The sequence below is a fragment of the Mauremys mutica genome, chromosome 1 (genome assembly GCF_020497125.1).
Source record: "Mauremys mutica isolate MM-2020 ecotype Southern chromosome 1, ASM2049712v1, whole genome shotgun sequence".
Lineage (NCBI taxonomy): Eukaryota > Metazoa > Chordata > Testudines > Geoemydidae > Mauremys > Mauremys mutica.
In genome coordinates this window covers 235,341,069-235,360,055 of record NC_059072.1, presented here as the reverse complement: position 1 = coordinate 235,360,055, position 18,987 = coordinate 235,341,069, and the positions used below count along the sequence as shown (strand labels likewise).

The following is an 18,987-nucleotide window of genomic DNA, read 5'->3' as shown; positions in this document are numbered from 1 at the left end:
GTAAGCAACAAAAACATATTTATCTAGACTACTGCTGTTATTGAGGGGCAGGACAGGAATTTATCTACAGTACATAATGTTAAAATGTATCAAATTTTAACAGATACTGAATGTCAAAAGGGTGCTCCGTGCTTGCAAAATCACAGTAGTGACTCTTCCATGAAAACCAGTAGCTCTTTGAGGATATGGGATAGTGCCAGATGTTAAAACTTCACTTAGAATCTCTGGAGTCGGAAAAGCAATTAGACTTTATCCCTCATCTCTTCTGTTCCAGAATCTCATTACCAGAGTTTACAGAAAAGTTTGTGCTGTAAATATTACAGGTGCTATTTTTTTTAAAGGTTATATTTAAGGAGATAGTTTTCAGGAAATGGTGGAATGTTGTTGTAATACATACATACAATACAGAATGGAAAACTATAATAATATTTCTTCTATGCCTCTGGCTCAGGGCTGGTCTACGCTGGGGGGGGGGATCGATCTAAGATACGCAACTTCAGCTACGTGAATAGCGTAGCTGAAGTCGAAGTATCTTGGATCGATTTACCTCTCATCCTCACGGCGCGGGATCAACGTCCACGGCTCCCCCAGTCAACTCCACTACCACCATTCGCGCTGGTGGAGTTCCGGAGTCAACGGGAGCACTTTCGGGGATCGATATATCGTGTCTAGATGAGACGCTATATATCGATCCCCGAGAAATCGATCGCTACCCGCCGATACGGCAGGTAGCCTAGACGTACCCTTAGTTGTTGATATTAGCTAATATTTTCTAGACTTTTTAGTGGCATTCCCTCAAAAATCTCTCCAGCTCCTTGATCCTACAGACACTTATACATGTGCTTAACTTTTCCCAAGTGATCCATTCCATTGGCTTCAATGGTGTTATGTTGTAATTATTCCAGAGCCCTGAGACTTGCTTCCCCACCCCCATCTTCTTGGCTGTCACCCCCATCTTCTTGGCTGAGCAAGTGAGACACCGTCCTTCTGGGCGTGGAAATTAACTGAGCCACAATAACGGGATTCAGAACTCACAAAGCAGCAGTGTCAGAATAGTTCCTTATGTGCTGCTGTTCTCCATGTGATTCTGTGTGATATATGTTTAACAGTTGGGGGTAGCCATCATTACAGAATTTCTAACTAGACATGGGGTTATAGAAAGTGTTACATTTGTCCCCCGCTTTGTGTTTCTGATGCATCTGAGACAGCGAGACGTTAGTGAATTGATCACTGGCATGTGGATGAGATATGGTAATTTTCCGTAGCAGGAATTTAAATCTAATTTTAGTGATTGGCAAATATATTTTTTAGGGAGAATTTGGATTTCTACCTTATTCTGATATACAAGGCCAAATCTTTGCCCCGTCCCCCCTCCCATCCAGCACCCTTTGTACCACTGCTTTGGTGCCCTTTGCACTACCAGGCTAGTTAGGGAATCCCATGAGATAAGCACGATTGCACCCTGAGTTATTTTCTTTACCTCCCCCCCCCCCAAGTCCCTAGATCTTTACTCCTAGGTCATGTCTGTACCTGATGTAGTTGTGTTTGCATTCAGTCAGGACCGAGGCCCCTTTGTGCCATGCACAATACACAAAGATAAAAATAAGATGACCTCAGACAGGAATCTTACAACCCAAGTAAGCAATAACAGCATTTCAGAATGAAAGGCCCCTGCACAAATAGCCTTGCCACATCTGCTCATGTGAGTTTTGCCTTATCAAAGGGGCAGATTCCTGTAATACGCAAATTCTTGAGTTATTGGTAAATGTTTGATTGACATTTCCCTATTTTGTTGTTCATGCACACTACTGACTTATTGTTCTTTTTTACAGTTAATGGCAATCACACTACTTATTTTATTTATTGTTTTATTCAAACAGGCATCACCTCTGATTTAGTTTAAACCCTCTTCTAACTCCTAGTTTAGCAACAAAATGGGAAGCACCAGATTTCTTTCGTTCTTTCTTGAGTCATTCATTTCTGTCCAGGAAGTCATCAAATATTGTACCTGTATCATTCCCTCTGAAGCACCTGGCATAGGCCACTATTGTAAGACAGGATACTAGATGGACTAGATGGACCATTGATCTGACCAGTATGGCCATTCTTACATTCTTATGTTCTTAACTAAGCCAGGCACTTCTACATGAAGCATTGGGTGTGTGGGTATATGCTCTGAAAAGTATTCAGATAAGCAGAAAAACATCCACCTCAGCTTCCATGAGGCTAATTAGTTTGGATGTATATCGGAAGGAAAAAATGAGTAATTTAACAACTGCACAAACTACTAAATAACTTGAAGCTTCAAAACATTACTGGCTAGAAAAAATAATATAAACTGTTAGTGTGCACAAAGAGATTACATTTTAATTTACGATTGCTAGGTTGTATATTTTCAATTAATGTTTATTACCTTCAGCCTAAAAACAGAATTTAGCCACTTAAAATTTAAATTCCACGTTGTTGTCGTTTCCTGGGCTGAGGAAAAAGTGTTCAATCAAATCAGCTACAGTCTTTTGTGTCATTTTATTATGCTGGTTTTAAATTCCTATATCATCTGTCTATCTGTCTGCCTGTCTATCTAGACTTAATTGATTATGCTTTCTCTTTCACTATGCTTTCTGGGACTTGTTGCACCACATATATATTTTTCTTTTTTGACATTATAATAATCTCTATCATAATTGCAGTGCTACAGAGAGAGACACTCTAAGGAGAAAAAACACTGAAGAGAGAAGATAAAAGCAAACCAAACCAAAACACCATTTGGTGAGGGAAAAGAATTAAACAATGAAGCAAATGTAGATTGAAATGCCCACAACCTATTTCTTTGGCCTAATAATATTAAAAATTGATATTGTTTTACCCATTGCCCCTCAAAATGGGTAAAATGACAGTTCTTTCAGATCACTATTTGGGGGAGAAGGCAATTGGCTTTGATGTGGGCTCAAGAAGTGAATAAGTAGAGAGAAGAGCTGGGAAATCTCATCCTGGTGGCTCAGTATCATAACAGAAAAGTAGTGCTGAGATTTCATTTGGTGCCTTCCATTTGCCAGTTGTTAGATCTTTGGACTCATCCTGCATTAGTATGACCCAAGAATCCCCTTAATTCCAACTGTCAAAAGTGTTACAGGAATATCTGATTCTGGGCTGTACATTCTAGTTCACCAAAAAATGTCAGGTGAGGTCCTAACTGAAAGCCAGGGTCCCACTGGTCATTGTTATTGTTGTACAATGTATGTACAGACATTATGTAAGGAGTTACGTATGTATACTGAAACTATGTTCTTAGATGCTGTAGCATAGCAGAGGTGGAGAAACAGGTTTCCTGGCAGACAACGGATGTTTATTCACCTGTCTCTTGAATCTTTGATAATAAACTTATGATTATTTTCATTATTATGCACTCATTGTCAATCTACAGCCCAAAGTAAGGGCTGGCATAGCTCAGAGGAGAGCTCTTGGGTGGCTAACAGGCCGATGGTGTCAGGAAGCTGATACCCAGTTAAGCACAAGCGTCACTCATTTGGGGGAAGTGAGGGTAACAAAGTGACTTACAATCCTGGCTATTGTAGCCAATTGTTTTTATTTAATTACTGGAACATGTGATATATGTTATCATGTGCCAGCAATGCCCCTCTGCCATGTACATTGGATAAACCGGACAGTCTCTACACAAAAGAATAAATGGACACAAATCAGACATCAAGAATTGTAACATTCAAAAGCCAATAGGAGAGCACTTCAATGCTCCCTGGACACTCAATAACAGACTTAAAAGTGGCCATTCTTCAACAAAAAAAACTTCAAAAACAGACTTCAATGAGAAACTGCAGAACTGGAATTAATTTGCAAACTGGACACCATCAAATTAGGCCTGAATAAAGACTGGGAGTGGCTGGGTCATTACAAAAAATAATTTTCCCTCTGTTGATACTCACCCCTTCTGTCAACTGTTGGGAATGGGCCACATCCACCATGATTGAATTGCCCAAATAAATGTGTTAGTCTCTAAGGTGCCACAAGGACTCCTCGTTGAGTATGTATTAGGTATATAAGTAATGCAAGCTCTGCAGGTTGAGGCCTGTAAGATTTCAGCTTAGCAATATTAGGCCTCAGGCCAAGGAGAGTTGACATAAGTAGGTGACTCAGGAATAACATACCAGGAAAATTACAATATTACTGTAAAGAATGGGCCAATGGGTGATGTTCTGGAATGTCTGCCACAATGTACAATTGTAACATCATGAGAATTTCTGCAGTAACTACTGGTTACCATGGGGACTTGTTTACATAGATGCATAATGAGAAAAAGGGGAACTAAGAGGATAAGCTATGAAAAGCGGGCACTCCAAAGTTTATGACGTGTGTAAGTATAGATAAGGTAAAGGGGGTTGGACACCTCATGCATATACATAAAGTGTTGAGTGTGATTATAACACAGGATAAAAAGGGTTCCCTTATATGGATAAGGAGGGAAGACCCCCATCAGGAGATCCTCCACCAATGACCACCTACTGAGAGATCCACCCGACTCCATGATATCTTTGGGGATGTGAGTATGAGTACATTTCTGAGTATTTCACAGGCTCTCTTGGTTTTCATTTTTGTATTCATTATTATGACATTGATTATCTGCTTAATGAAATGTGTAATAAAAGCACAGTTACTCAAGTGTAGATGTGCTTGTGGTCACTGTATTTATTTTTCACGTGCTCCTTGAGTCTCCAGACCTAAGGACATCCCTCAGGTAATTCCCAAACTGCTGATTTTAAAACTGTAGCAGCATGCGAGATGGACTAACTCACTAGGGACACAGAGGACTATTGATTAATATATCAACTCAAACTAAATAAAGGCTACACTACACCGAGAATCATCACAACTGGGAAGCCACTGGATGATAGTTTTATTTCTATAATACAAGTGTTTCAACTTTTCTTTATTGGCTATTGTTAACATGAGAACAGCATGGACATGTTTGCAGGTTTATGAACAGCAAGGCATGTAATCATCTTTGAAAGATGTCATTGAGGGTGACAGAAGTTGGTCTAAATGCTGACTACCATGCAAGCAGACAGACATATCAATGAGACTGACAAAATTGGGTTTTAGCAAAAAGGATGCAAGAGAGGCTAGCCAGCTAGCTGGAGAGAGGCAAGCCAGAGTGGAATCAAAGGAAAGTGGAAGAGCAAACCACAATGGAATGACAGCTGGGTATCACAATGGGTGATAGCTGTTGTGGATGAAAGTCTGCAGTTATATCCTAGCTGGGAGGAGCCATGGCGGGTGAAGAGGGTAAACAGCACCAGTGATAATATTGGAAGTTTAGGAGTTCTAACCCATTTATTAAAATACATTGCAAAAAAGGGTGATAAGGAGGAGACCTTGGGGGATACACCTTCTGCCAGACACTTGGTCAAGCTTTGGCATTTCAGATTCTAGTGGCAAAGAAAATAAAACTGATGATCAAAATTTTGTATATATGTACATACACTAACATTTTTACTTATTTATTTAATACCAGGAATGCATTTACCCTTTTTTACTATGCCCTGCAGTAACGTATATACTATCAAAATGATGCAGGTAAACAGTACGTACAATTTGGTGCCTAGCAATTACATATACTTCCAGTGGAAGACTGTAAGGAATTATGCAGATTTATATCAGCTGAGAAACTGGGCCACTTTCTGATATCCAAATTTTACAACATAATGCCTTTATAATGCCTTTATAATCCATTTATCCCTTAGGAGTCTGGGTAATTTCCAGAAAGATGGTCTAGAAACTGGCATGTTTATTAAAAGTTTTGGGGGGTTAGCTAGGATCATGGTACCAGGGACAAAGGAGAGATTCTAGCTGCTCAGAATTAAGATGCAATGAGCCTTGAATTCCTTTGCTTCCATCCTGATGGGAACCCTCCCAGCCTGACTCACCTCCACAGTTAGTAGCAGCAGGTCTGCAAACAAGATGTAGAGAAAGTAGCAGATTAGATGTTCCTTGCACACTGGAGAGCATTCAGTTGTGTAGCTAAAACACTAAACTGGGCCGCAGAAAAGGCAGGTTCAAGAGCCACCTTGCTATACACTTTAGCAAATTGCTTAATCTTTGTTTCACTTTCTCATCTGAAAAATGGAGATAATGATACTTCCTTTCCCCCACACCTTGTGAGTTTAAACTACAAACTCTTCAGGCAATGTGTGTGTCTTAGGGTTTGAGTAAATGGCAATATTAATTGGCAGCAATGCTGTGTACTGTGCAGGGGTGGCTCTAGGCATTTTGCCACCCCAAGCACGGCAGGCAGGCTGCCTTTGGCAGCTTGCCTGCGGTAGGTCCTCGGTCCCGCAAATTCGGCGGCAGCCTGCGGGAGGTCTGCCGAAGCCGTGGGACCAGCAGACCCTCCGCAGGCATGCCTCTGAAGGCAGCCTGCCTGCCGCCCTCCCGGCGACCGGCAGAGCGCCCCCCTGCGGCTTGCCACCCCAAGCACGCGCTTGGCGTGCTGGTGCCTGGAGCCGCCTCTGGTACTGTGGATTCACACAATGGCTTGCCATGAACTACCTCACCCTTTAAGCATGGCTTTAGTATATATTTGTGCAGTGTCTAGCTCAATGGGGCCTTTATCTTGCTTGGGGTCTCTTGGTGCTATCATAATTCTAAGAATAAATAATGAAGTAAGACAAATGGTATTGGTAATTTAGCATATACATTTGCATTTGATGTACATTTCATTTTTGCAGATTCCATTTTACCTGACAAAAATAGTCTGATACAGAACTCAGGACTGCTCTAGTAACTTCTCCTGGAATGTTGAAGAATTTTAATTTTAAAATTCTACAAATACCAAGATAAAAGCACAGAGAGAGAATGTGTAAAACAATTACTTGAGGGATACTAGGAATTATTGCGAAGTTTATTGGAATACCAGAATTACTGCAAACCAGAGTTTTGTGCCCAAGGTATGTAAAGATATAAAGTGCAAACAAATTCTAATATGCATGAAACATGGTTTATAAAGTAACAGTTTATCATGTGTTCAATGTTGTTAACCAAGACCTCCTCAGCAACACTGTGCACATGCTCTTTGCTCTTCAAATATGCTCTATAGTACACCTAATACAAGGTCAGGGCTGGAAAATCTTGAGATGTATGACAAGAAGCTACATTTTTGAACTTTTGAACTGTATTATGCTCATGCATTTTTTCCTACAATGATGGAATTTATTTTTGAGCTAATAACCTTGTAGTTATGGGTGAGAAAGCAATTTTATTATAAAATACTCTTTTCAGATGCTTATAGCTTTCTGAAAAAAATTATTCTTTGGGCTGAAATGTCTCCTGAATCCTTGTTCATTTGTTTTTCAGACCACAGGCATTTTTTTTAATCTGAAAATTTGATATTTTTTTTAGTAATCTGTTGATCTTTTTTTACAAATTAAAACCTTTTCCAGTCCTATTACAGACATGATGTCTGTCCCATTTCAGTATACTTGTCTGTAAGCATCTGCAATCAGACACTTGTGGGTATCTTAAAGTCTTGAATGTAAGAAGACTGGAGCAGCTGCTATTATTGATAGGAAAAGGTTATAAACCAGCTACCTCTTCTTCAGATTCCCTGTCCAATTCACACACTAAAGCTTGAGAGTCGAGCTTTCAGCCAGTGAAGGCCTGAACCTCCAATAAGCTAAGCATGCTCTTCAGCACTTTCTATAAGATCTATGGTTTTGATTATATCGCTCTATTTTCTTGAATTTTCTGGAATTTGTTACCTCTTTGTAACTCTCACATTATCTTTCTAAAGATCATCTTTCTCACTCTTTTTCCAACTTTAGAATATCTTGGACCCAGAGCATTTGGCTTGGGAAATTTGCCAGCCATCTTTTATCTCTGATATAAATATACACAGAATAGTTTGGGAGAGTGACTGTTTTTCAAAACCGCAGGGAGCAAGAACAGGGTTGCCTCTTTAATTAGACATCTCTGTCGTCTGATACCAATTTTTGAATTTTTGACTCACTTTTTTTTGGGGGGCGGGCAGGGTTTCAGGGATCCAGTGTGCTAGCAGCCATTATTTTACATGGTCACATTTTTCTATACTCTATACTGTAATTTCACCACTCAGGAAAAGAAACAACTGTATGAGAAAGCAGCATATGCAATATGTGCTCTTCACTTTTGTCTCTTTGCCTCTCCTGACAGGGAAGGTTATCCAACAGTCCCAGACTGGTGCAGAGGAAAGCTGCAGAAACAGATTAATTTTCTTTGCTCAATATTTATTATTTTTTCAGCTACCTTAAAACGGGAACTGTAAACATTTTGATTAATGGATTGAAAGGTTGCATAGTTTCACTGCAGCGCCTGTAAGTACCACTGTATCTTTTGCTAAAATGCTATTTTGTAACTCCTTAGAGCAGTGCTCCTCAATGAATCAAAACCATTATGTCAATTCCTCTTCCAGCAAGAAGAGTAAACTTGGCTATTAACCACCCCAAACCATCTTTCTAAACGACAAATGCACCATGATTTCAAGGTTGTGATAAAATCAGGATACTAGGCCTTTACATTGTGATAATCTTAGGTCCTGGATTTAAAGTGAAGACTTTGTGGGTTAAAAATTTGTTCTTAGTTACTAGACCCTAAAAGAACAAATTTGAATGATTAATTTAGGGCCAGATCCTGATTCTTTAACAACCGATAGCACTATACTTCACCCATACTTTCATTGACTTGAATAATATATCTATGAAATAAGATATGAGTCAACATAATCAAGGGGATCAGAATCTGGCTCTTACATTGTACCTCAGAAGAGGAAATTCAAACTATTATTAAATCTATGCTGTCTGGCAAATCTCCAGATCTGAATTGGTTTCCCTCGGAGTTCTACAAAGTATTTCAGTACCTGCAAAACCCTATATTCCAGCCTGTGATTCAAGGAAAATTGAAAACTGGAAGCTTCTCATGGGATATGAAAATTAGTCTAATTACTGTCATAGCTATGAAAGATGGAGATGGTCTGCCTTGTTTAAATGCCCCATGCTTTCTCAATATGGATATAAAACTGATACACCCTGATCAGACTGACTTCAAAAGTGGAAGATTTTCTTTTGGTAATCTTTGACATTTTATATACCTGACATACTCTGATAAAATGCTCACTTGCAATCCACAAGGTATTCATTGGAAACAAATGTCTATCCATAATTGCAATATTAGAGAAGTTTTATTTTGGCAAAATTACACAAATGGATTTCAGTAATCTAATCGATAATAATCAATTATCTCTGTTACAGCGAACAGTATAATCTGCATTTAGGAACAATACCAAGCAAAACTGTCCTTTTCTTCTCTTATTCCAACCAGTGTTGTAGTGGAATCATTAGCAATGAAATTAGAGCTCCTCCATGCATCTCTGATATAAAATTAGGAATCTCTGAATATTAGTGTATGCAAATGACATTTTACTGACTTTCACCCATCTACCAGGATCCATTTCTAGCCTGTTAGAACTGGTCGCAGCCTTTGGCAGTTTTGCAGGCTACAAAATAAACTCACAGAAAATCAAAATTTAGGCCGTTATCCAAATTCCTAATCATACTCTTTTACTTAACCAAACAAATCACATACTTGAGAGTTATAATTTGCTTCTGATCTTAAAAAAATTCTCTTCCATCAACATTGCCCAGTCTTAAAACAGTTCTCTAAACTTTTCGGGTTGTATACACATGTCCTTTATGAGTCAAATAAAAATTCTAAAAATGAGTGTCCTCCCATATCTGTCAGATACACTGAAAAAACAATCTATGGTGAAAATTTTTGGCACTTTTCTCTGAATTATTTGTGTTGAACAATGTTGAGGAACAGAATCTGCAAAAGAGTATAGATTATTCAGTGTCTGCACTACCCTCTATGGAGCCATATTTACAACAGTAACATACTTTTAATTCCATCCTGGTGGATATGTCTCTGCAGTGACTTGCAACATTGTAAGTTGGTGGTGGTACTTCTATAACCTCTCGGGTTTATGTATATTGGCTGCAAGACTGGATATATGCTAGTGGAAAAAAAGCTGAAAACAGACACTGAGGAATTGATGGAGTTCTTGAGTCTACAATCTTTTCATTTCAATGCCACTTAAACTGATAATAAGAAGGACTTTAATATACAAGAACAAAAGAAAACCTAGTAATTGTACAGAACCATTACAAAACAGGGATGGTAAAATTGTCAATAACAGTATAGAAAATGCAGAAGTGTTCAAGAAATACTTCTTTCTTTGGAAAGAAATGGAAGGCTTATAGTAATCATGAAATATTTTTCTATTCAAACAGTAATTATTCAGTGTGTTAAAGGGCCACCGTTAAAGTTAACATTTTTAAATATGCAGACCTGGATCACTTGCACCCAAGAGTGTTCAAAGAATTGCCTAAGGGACACTCTGAGCCACTGATGTTGATTGTTGTTCCAATTTAACAAACCTTGAAATATAGGGGACGTTCTAGAGAACAGGAGAAAAAAAGTGCTATTTCAGTATTTTAAATGGATAAACAGGATAACCTACCACTGATCCTGGGTGAAATCATGGAAAGGCTGCAATCCATAAAGAATTAAACAATGGCACCATAAGTAATGTAAATTGCATTATTTTATGGAGTATAGGTCTTGTCAAGCATATTTCATTTCTTTTAATGAGATTACAAGTCAACTTCTGTTAGATATTTTACTTAATTGTGAAAGACATTCTGATTTAAAAAATAAACACTATACAAAATCAATGCACATATTAAATGGATTAAAAACCGGTTAACTGATATCTCAAAGTAACTGTAAATAGAGAATCATTCAATGGAGTTATTTCTAGTAGGGTTTCACAGGGATCTGTTCTAGGACCAATGCTATTCAATGTCTTTATATTTTCTCCCAGTTCACTGATAAAATCATTGCTGGTAAAATTTGCAGATGATACACTGATTTGTAGAGTAGTAAACAATGGTGAGGACAGGTTAGTGCTACAGAACAATCTGGATTGCATAGTAAGGTGGGATCATTTTAACAACTTGTGTTTTAACAGTGCTAGATGCATATATGTAAGAAACAAGAATGCATATAGTACTTTGAGGAAGGGACTATATTTTGGAAAACAGTCACCAGAACAGGACTTAATGGTCATGGTGGATAACTAACTGAACATGAGCTTCCAACGCAATGAGGTGGCTAAAAGCAAATGCCATGTTGGGTTGGATAGACAGGGTAGTATTTGTACAAGGAAATGTAGATGACACTAGTGAAGCCATTACTGAAATACTGCATTCAATCTGGGTGTCCACATTTTACAAAGGATGTTGAAAAATAAAAAGAGTTTAGAAAAGCGATACAAGAATGAATCTGTAGATCCTGTTTTACAGTCCAAAACTAAAGAAGCTCAAAGTATTAATCTTAAAAAAAGATATGGGTAAGATGTGATTGGCTGTGAAAAAGGTTAATGAAATCCTAGAATTGATCAGGCAAGGGATTTCCAGTAGAGATAAGTGTTATTACCATTATACAAGGCACTGGTGAGACTTCATCTGGAATACTGCATGCAATTCTGGTCTCACATGTTTAAGAAAGATGAATTCAATCATATCTCCCCTCAGATATGATTGTTTTCTATAAATACACCAGAGGCATAAACACCAGGAAGGGAGAAGAGTTACAAAGGGGTCTCACAAAACTGGGTGACTGGGCAACGAAATGGCAGATGAAATTCAATATTGATAAATTCAAAGTAATGCATACTGGAAAACATAATTCCAACTAGAAACTCAAAATGAAGAGAGAGGAAAGAGATCTTGGAGTCATGAAAACATCTGCTCAATATGCAGCAGCAGCCAAAATCTAACAGAATGTTAGGAACCATTAGAAAAGTTTAATAAGACAATAAATATAATGATGCCACTATATAAATGTTTTGGAGGGGGTAGCCTTGTTAGTCTGTATCCACAAAAACAATGAGGAGTCTGGTTGCACCTTAAAGACTGACAGATTTATTTGGGCATAAGCTTTTGTGAGTAAAAAAACATGGACTCCATGCATCTGAAGAAGTGGGTTTTTTATCCATGAAAGCTTATGCCCAAATAAATCTGTTAGTCTTTAAGGTGCCACTGGACTCCTTGTTGTTTTTATATAAAAGTTTGGTCTGCAACCTTTACCTGAAAATCTTTTCCTCTTGCTTGGGATGCAGGTTTCAGATAGTTTCTACAACTTTTTCTCAAAGTAATCCCACGCATTCTCCATATTCAGATCCTTGACTTCTTCATTCCCATCCACTTCCTAACTACCACCCTTAATTTTTTTATGTTTGACCTTTTGACATCAAGGACTCCAGTTGCAGACCTATTTTTGCCTATTCTTTCATGTACTTTAAACTGAATTCGCTCATGATTACTCAAACCAAGTTTGTCCTCTACAACCAGTTCTTCTATGAGGCCATTGATACTTATAAAAAGTAAATCTAAAATGGCATCATCTCTTGTTGATTTGGTGACAATTTGGTGAAGAAATCTGTCAGCTATCACCCAGGAATATCTGGGTCCTACCATTATTAGTAGTACTTGTCCGCCAATCTATACCTGGGAAATTAAAGTCTCCTATGATCACACAATTCCAAATAGTATTTATTTCATTAAAATATTAAAGAGGTCTCTATCCATATCCAAATTGGATCCTGGGGGTCTGTAGCATACCACAAACACTATCCCAGTGCAACCTCTGTTAGTTTTCTTCTCCAAAGTGATTGTGGCCTAAACAGATCCTGTTTTATCCATTCCATAACTTCTAATTTCCTTACAGTCTACTTCACTATTAAACTACAATGCTATTCCACCACCTTTACCTTTATTTCTGTCTTTCCTGAACAGAACATACCTTTCAATACCTGTGCTGCAGTCATCACTACTATTCCACCATGTTTTTGTCATCACTATAATTTTTAATTTCACTTAGGGCCGCCCTGAGGGGGGGGCAAGTGGGGCAATTTGCCCCGGGCCCGCAGTGGCCCCGCAAGTCGCTCCGGGTTTTCAGCGGCACTTCCGCGGCAGGCCCCTCACTCGCTCCGGGTCTTAGGCGGAGGGTCCTTCGGTGCAGCAGAAGACTCGGAGCGAGTGAAGGACCCACCACTGAAGTGCTGCTGAAGCCTCGGAGTGCCACCCAGTGAGTACAAGTGCCGCTGCAAGCGGGGGGCAGGGGAGAGGAAGAAAGAAAAAAAAAGCCGCCATCGGCGGCAGCTCTACCACCACTGCTTCATTCTTCGGCGGCAATTCAGCAGCCGGTCCTTCCCTCCGAGAGGGACCTGCCACTGAATTGCCGCTGAAGACCCGGCCCTACCCCAGGCCCCCTGAATCCTCTGGACGGCCCTGATTTCACTTCCTTTACCGGTAGTTCTAGTGCCTCCATTTTGTTACCCAGGTTCCTTGCAGTTGGTGTACAGACATCTTAATTGTTTCTGCTGGGCTTCATCCAGATTCCTTGCCGGATTAGGTACAGTCATTCTACAGCCATTATTGCTTACCTGACTGTTAGTGTCATTGGTATTGGCACTATCTTTCCTCTTATTGTACATTCTTCTACCCCGTTTTTTTCCCTTTCTCCATTGCTGTATCCTCTCATACTTGATTTTTCTCCCTCTCTATATTAGAATCAGGTGTGGCGATTACACAAGCATCTCCCAACTATTTCCCCTGAATTCCAAATTTAAACTCTTTTAATCAGTTACACCAGCCTCCACCCCAGAAGTCTATTTCCCTCCCTATTCAGGTGGAGTCCATCTCATGAGAACAGTCCTCTGTCCATGAATGCCTCCAAGTGGTCAAACATCCCAAAGCCATCCTGATAGCACCATTGTCTGTGCCAGCTGTTGATCTTCATAATCTTTCCTTGTCTTCTCTCTCCTCCTCTAGGGACAGGTAGAATGCCACTGAAGATCACCTGAGCCTCCATTTCTTTAAGCATCTTCCCCAGCCTGGTATAGTGTCCGTTGATGTGTTTCAGAAAGAATCTAGTAGTATCATGTGTTCCCAAATGAAGGACAATCAGTGGATTCTTTCCTGCTTCCATTAGGATCCTCTTCAGACTCAAGTCCACATACTGTATCTTAGCTCCCAGCAGACAACATGCCCTTCTATTTTTCAGATCAGCTCTGGTGATAGGCCTGTCCGTTATTCTTAGTGGGGAGTTCCCAATCATGTAGACCAGCCTCTTCCTGGTGTTAGTGCAATTCACCAGCCTTCATCCTTCTTCTCCAACAGCTCTCTACTCAAACTCCTCTATTTTCAGCTCTGTTTGCTGACTTCTGTGCTGCTGCTGCTCCTGAATTCAACTCCAAACTATTTAAAGAATCTAATAGTGATAAAAAAAAAAAAAGATGTGTTGTGGATCTCAGCTCCCTAAATCTCATGTCACACATTGAAAGTTCAGTGCAGTACCGTCAGGCTGTGAAAACAAACTCCCTACAGTAATGCTGACAGCAAAGCAACTTTAGTAGGCAGACAGACATAGGTCTCAGTTTCCTGTTAATGCTTTCTTATAACATTGCTCAAAGATATTTTGAGTGTGAGCCCTCATGTTAACAGAAGAGAGAAAAGTCTTTATGCACTAGATTTGCAGCTTATTTAATTTATTTATCTGAGTTGTTTGAAGTAATTTAAAAGAAAAGATGTGTTCACACACTTTGAAATGCAAATTCCCTTATAAACAAACAGACACAAACAAACAAAAACCACATTTCAGAAGGCAGAGATGTGTCCTTTGTCCTAAAGAGATTAGAATTAGAGAGGGGCCCAAATCAAAATCTTAGATTCTAACATCCTCAACACTTTGGAGGTGACTAAATGCGGAACCTGGAAGTAGATACAAATTTTATTGTCAGTTCCAATCTATCAAATGGACTAATTCAAAATTCCAGATACTTTTGGGTGTTGGAATTTGGATTTGGGATTAGTGATCCAAATAAATCTTCTTGGACACATCTCTAATTACAATTTTAAATGATCAAAGGAATAATTGTGCATTTTAAATTTCTCATGGCAACTTTCTCCCCTGCCTATGGAGCGTAAGGGTACGTCTACACTACCCGCCGAATTGGTGGGTAGCAATCGATCTATCGTGGATCGATTAATCGCATGTAGTGTAGACGCGATAAATTGATCCCCAATCGCTCTCCCGTCGACTGCTGAACTCCAGCTTGGCGAGAGGCGGAAGCAAAGTCAACGGGGGAGCAGCAGCCATCAATCCCACACCGCGAGGATGCGAAGTAAGTGATTCTAAGTCAATCTAAGATACGTTGACTTCAGCTACGTCATTCTCATAGCTGAAGTTGCATAGCTTAGATCGATCCCCCCACCCAGTGTAGACCAGGCCTAAGGGCTTGTCTACACTAGCAATTAACAGTGCTGCAACTTTATCGCTCAGGGGTGGGGAAACATCCCCCCACCCCCACCAACCCCTGAGCGCAGCAAGTTGCAGTGCTGTAAGGCAGTGGTTCTCAAAGCTGGTCCGCCGCTTGTTCAGGGAAAGCCCCTGGTGGGCCAGGCCGATTTGTTTACCTGCCGCATCTGCAGATTCAGCCGATCGTGGCTCCCACTGGCCGCGGTTCTCCGAGGGATGCGGATCGGCTTTGAGAACCACTGCTGGAAGGCACCAGTGTAAACAGTGCCCCAGTGCTGGGAGCCAGGCTCCCAGTGCTGGGAGCTACACCCCTCATTGAAGTGGTTTTTATCAGAGTGCTGGGAGAGGTCTCTCCCAGCGATGTGCCATGACCACACAAGGCACATTAAAGTGCTGCCATGGCAGCGCTTTTGCGTTGCCAGTGTAGATTAGTCCTGACTAGCTGCCTTGGAAAGAAGTATCACAAAATACAATGCTTAATATCTTCTGACTCCTAATGTACTGTAGTGCACGGTACTGCCAAAAGTCCGACAACTCTGACCTTTCCATATACAGTGCTAGACAACAGTATAACATTCAAAGTTTTCAGTGTGCTAGATTCTGCTGTCAGAATCACACTGGAGGTTTAATGTTTCACTATAATATAGTTAAAGCAGATCAGAAACACCTGCTGCTCACTCTTACCAACAAGCATAGAAAAGATACCTGCTTTAACATTCTGTTATATTAATAATCAGATAAAGGAGTTTATTACCAGACAAAGACTATTCAGGGCAAGGATGTCAGTATGCACAACTTTATGAACGTTGTAAGACAGACTGTACTAGCTAGCCAAGTTGCCCTGTGTGAGATAATCTGTAAATATATAATCTTTAACTACTTTATTTAAAATAGAATTTATATTTTAAACTATTAAGCAGATTTTTGCTTTGAAATGGAGTATAGGCCCCGACCTTTAACATAATTAAGGTCTTGCCTCCATCACAGTTGGTGAACTTTCACCCAGACAGTCAGAGCTACATCCACAAAAGGACATAGGTGCCTAAGCCCAACATTTGGGTGCCACTGAGGTCTTCAAAAACCCTGCTCAGCGTCTCCCTAAGTTTCTGCAAACAAGCATGTGCAAGATGCGTCAGATGTGAAGTCTAGGCAACTATCTCACACCTAATCCCCATTGGAATCCTCAAACTAGGCATTGCCCCACTTATCTCACCCGCAGGCATTCAGCAGGCATTCTCGTAAAACACCTTACCCCACACTAAATGGAATAGCTGGAGGAGGCTGATTCCCTTAGAAGCTTTAGCCCAATGGTTAAGGCACTCACCCAGGCTGCATTCAATTACCTCCTCTGCCTGATATGGCAAAGGATGCAAACAGTATTTTATTATTTTAAATACAGTGGGAAAGGTTCAACAGGAGAGACTGAAAAAGACCCATAATGCAGTGCGTCCCATCAGGCAGGGAGGGGAATTTTTTTACATTTTGTGTGTCTATATATAAAAGATTAAGTGCCTGCCTCTAGGAAAGGATTCATGTCTAAAAATTCCAAGCAGAGATAGGTGCCCCTCTCTGCCTAATAGGGGTGGCAATTAGGCAAGTTGCCTAAAAGTTATGTGTTGCAATATCTACGTCTCTTGATGAATCTAGCTCTTAATTCCTTTAAGTCTTGCAAATTCTCATTCAGTTAGTCAACCAGTTTCCCAAATCCTGTTGATGAAAGCACTCGTTTGACAGCTGTCACAAGTTATATTTAGGTTTATTCTGGGTAGATTTATTCTGAGAATTAGAATGGATGTGTGTTAAAGTGGAGCAAATGAATGGTTAGACGGACAATTAATTCTTTTTAGAGAATTTGTTTAAATCTACACGAGACACTTATAGTGCATGGTGAAAACTGGACATCTTTCCCAGAGATATAAACTGGTATAGCTGCCAAGATACTGCATCAAGTATTGTCTTCTTTGAAGCCACCTTTGTCTTCAGTTACAGTGAAAAGCATCTTAAGGAGCTTTCAGACAAAAAGGAACTTTCATTACTGATCACAGGCCAGCATTTGGTCAGTGAAATATGATTGGATCATGTTGTTCATATCCAGGACACTATGATTGGACCATGTCATCCATGCACCCCTGATTTGCCTGCAGCGCCAAAAGAAGGTGTTGCGAGGCAGAGTAAGGGCAAATCATGCCCTATAAGAATCAGATCAAGGAACACACTGAGCAGAGTATGTGTCTTCAGGGTCACCGTTCACCACAAGACTGACCTTCTAAGTCTCTGAAACCAACAGCATCGAGAGGGAAAGAAGACAACACCTGCACCTGGTACCTGTCCTTTGTGAATCCAAAGACACTTGCCAGTAAGAAGCAGTAAGTGCCAGAAGACACTGTCTGTTCCATGACAGCAGTACAGCTTGTTATACCACATCATTTGAAGAGCTGAAGAAGTTTAAACCTTTTTACCGTATATAAGTTCCTTTTTCCCTTTATCTTAATTGAGCCTTTCCAAAAGTTATTTACGTTTAGGGTATGAATGTGGTGTGGTTGGATGCTTGTGTATGTTACATCCAGGAAGGAACCTCAGAATATTCTTTAAAATAACCCTAAAAAATCTTCTGACCTTAAAAATCATTACACTGAGTATGTTTTTTAGTCTTTAGCTCATTCTTTGTGGAAACAAAGCTGCCACTGTCCAGTGAAAAAGCTGCTAAATTCTCTCTTATCAATGTAAGTACCTTGTAAAGCTTACACATTCTGCAGAGGGAGGCTTTTGTTTGGTTGCTTTGTTCGGGATAGAGGGGATGAGATGAAAGGAAATACATTAGCCACTAGGTACAGTTAACTTCCAAGAGAAAAAATGCTAATTGGCTTCTAAGGTGTGAGCCAGTTTGACTTCTATACTAAAATATTTACCCAGCTAATGACTGGGTCATCACTCTGAATAAAAAGTTCTTTGATTGTTTATAGCTAAAAGAACAACTCCTCTATGGAACTCCCTGTTTTAGGACTGAGAAGTAATTACTTGCTGTGTTAATGTGTTTTGACTAAATTGATGATATAAAACCAACGTTGCTGTTAGCTTGTTTAATTAATGTTATTTTGACCTTTTTGATAACTGTGATTTAACTCAATTAGCCTGATAGAATTTCTAACAGTTCAGCCTTAGTGATATTTTTTTATTTTATTCTTACTTGTTTATTACTTTTAATAACATTTATGAAAAATATATTGATTTTTTTTCCAGGGAGCAATTTGGGTCAGAACCCTAGAGAATACGGGTGAATCAGCCAATCCATCTCTGCGCCTAGAGAGCTCTCCTTAAAGTAATCCTCTGGTTCTCATACCTATCACTTTGTAATATATCACTGTCATAGCATAAAACAGAAACAGAAAAACAAGAGGAATGAAGATCATCAAGAAGGACAGCAAAATATTTTGTTTATTAAAGTTTTTCCACTTACTGCATAAATAAATAAAGGTATTTCATGCTCAGCTTGCAAGGTAAAACATCTGATGTGTGCTACAGATTACTAAATATCTATTGTATACATACTCATAGCACAAAGAT

At 39.6% G+C, this 18,987-nt stretch overlaps 1 long non-coding RNA gene across 10 annotated transcripts in view; it reads left to right on the top strand.

Moving 5' to 3' along the window:
- Positions 1 to 3,098: 3,098 nt before the first annotated feature.
- The window catches only part of LOC123351009, a 46,198-nt gene continuing 30,309 nt past the window's right edge, over positions 3,099 to 18,987 (top strand). For 3 of the 10 annotated variants that reach the window (XR_006573902.1, XR_006573898.1, XR_006573903.1), the window contains exons 1-6: positions 3,099 to 3,181; positions 4,445 to 4,555; positions 6,741 to 6,959; positions 8,200 to 8,360; positions 17,662 to 17,789; positions 18,664 to 18,742. This is a non-coding gene — a long non-coding RNA (uncharacterized LOC123351009). Of the gene's footprint in view, positions 3,182 to 4,279; positions 4,556 to 6,740; positions 6,960 to 8,199; positions 8,361 to 17,661; positions 17,790 to 18,663; positions 18,743 to 18,987 lie in introns of those variants that run through there. The other 7 variants (XR_006573904.1, XR_006573901.1, XR_006573907.1 and 4 more) reach the window with 6 other exon arrangements.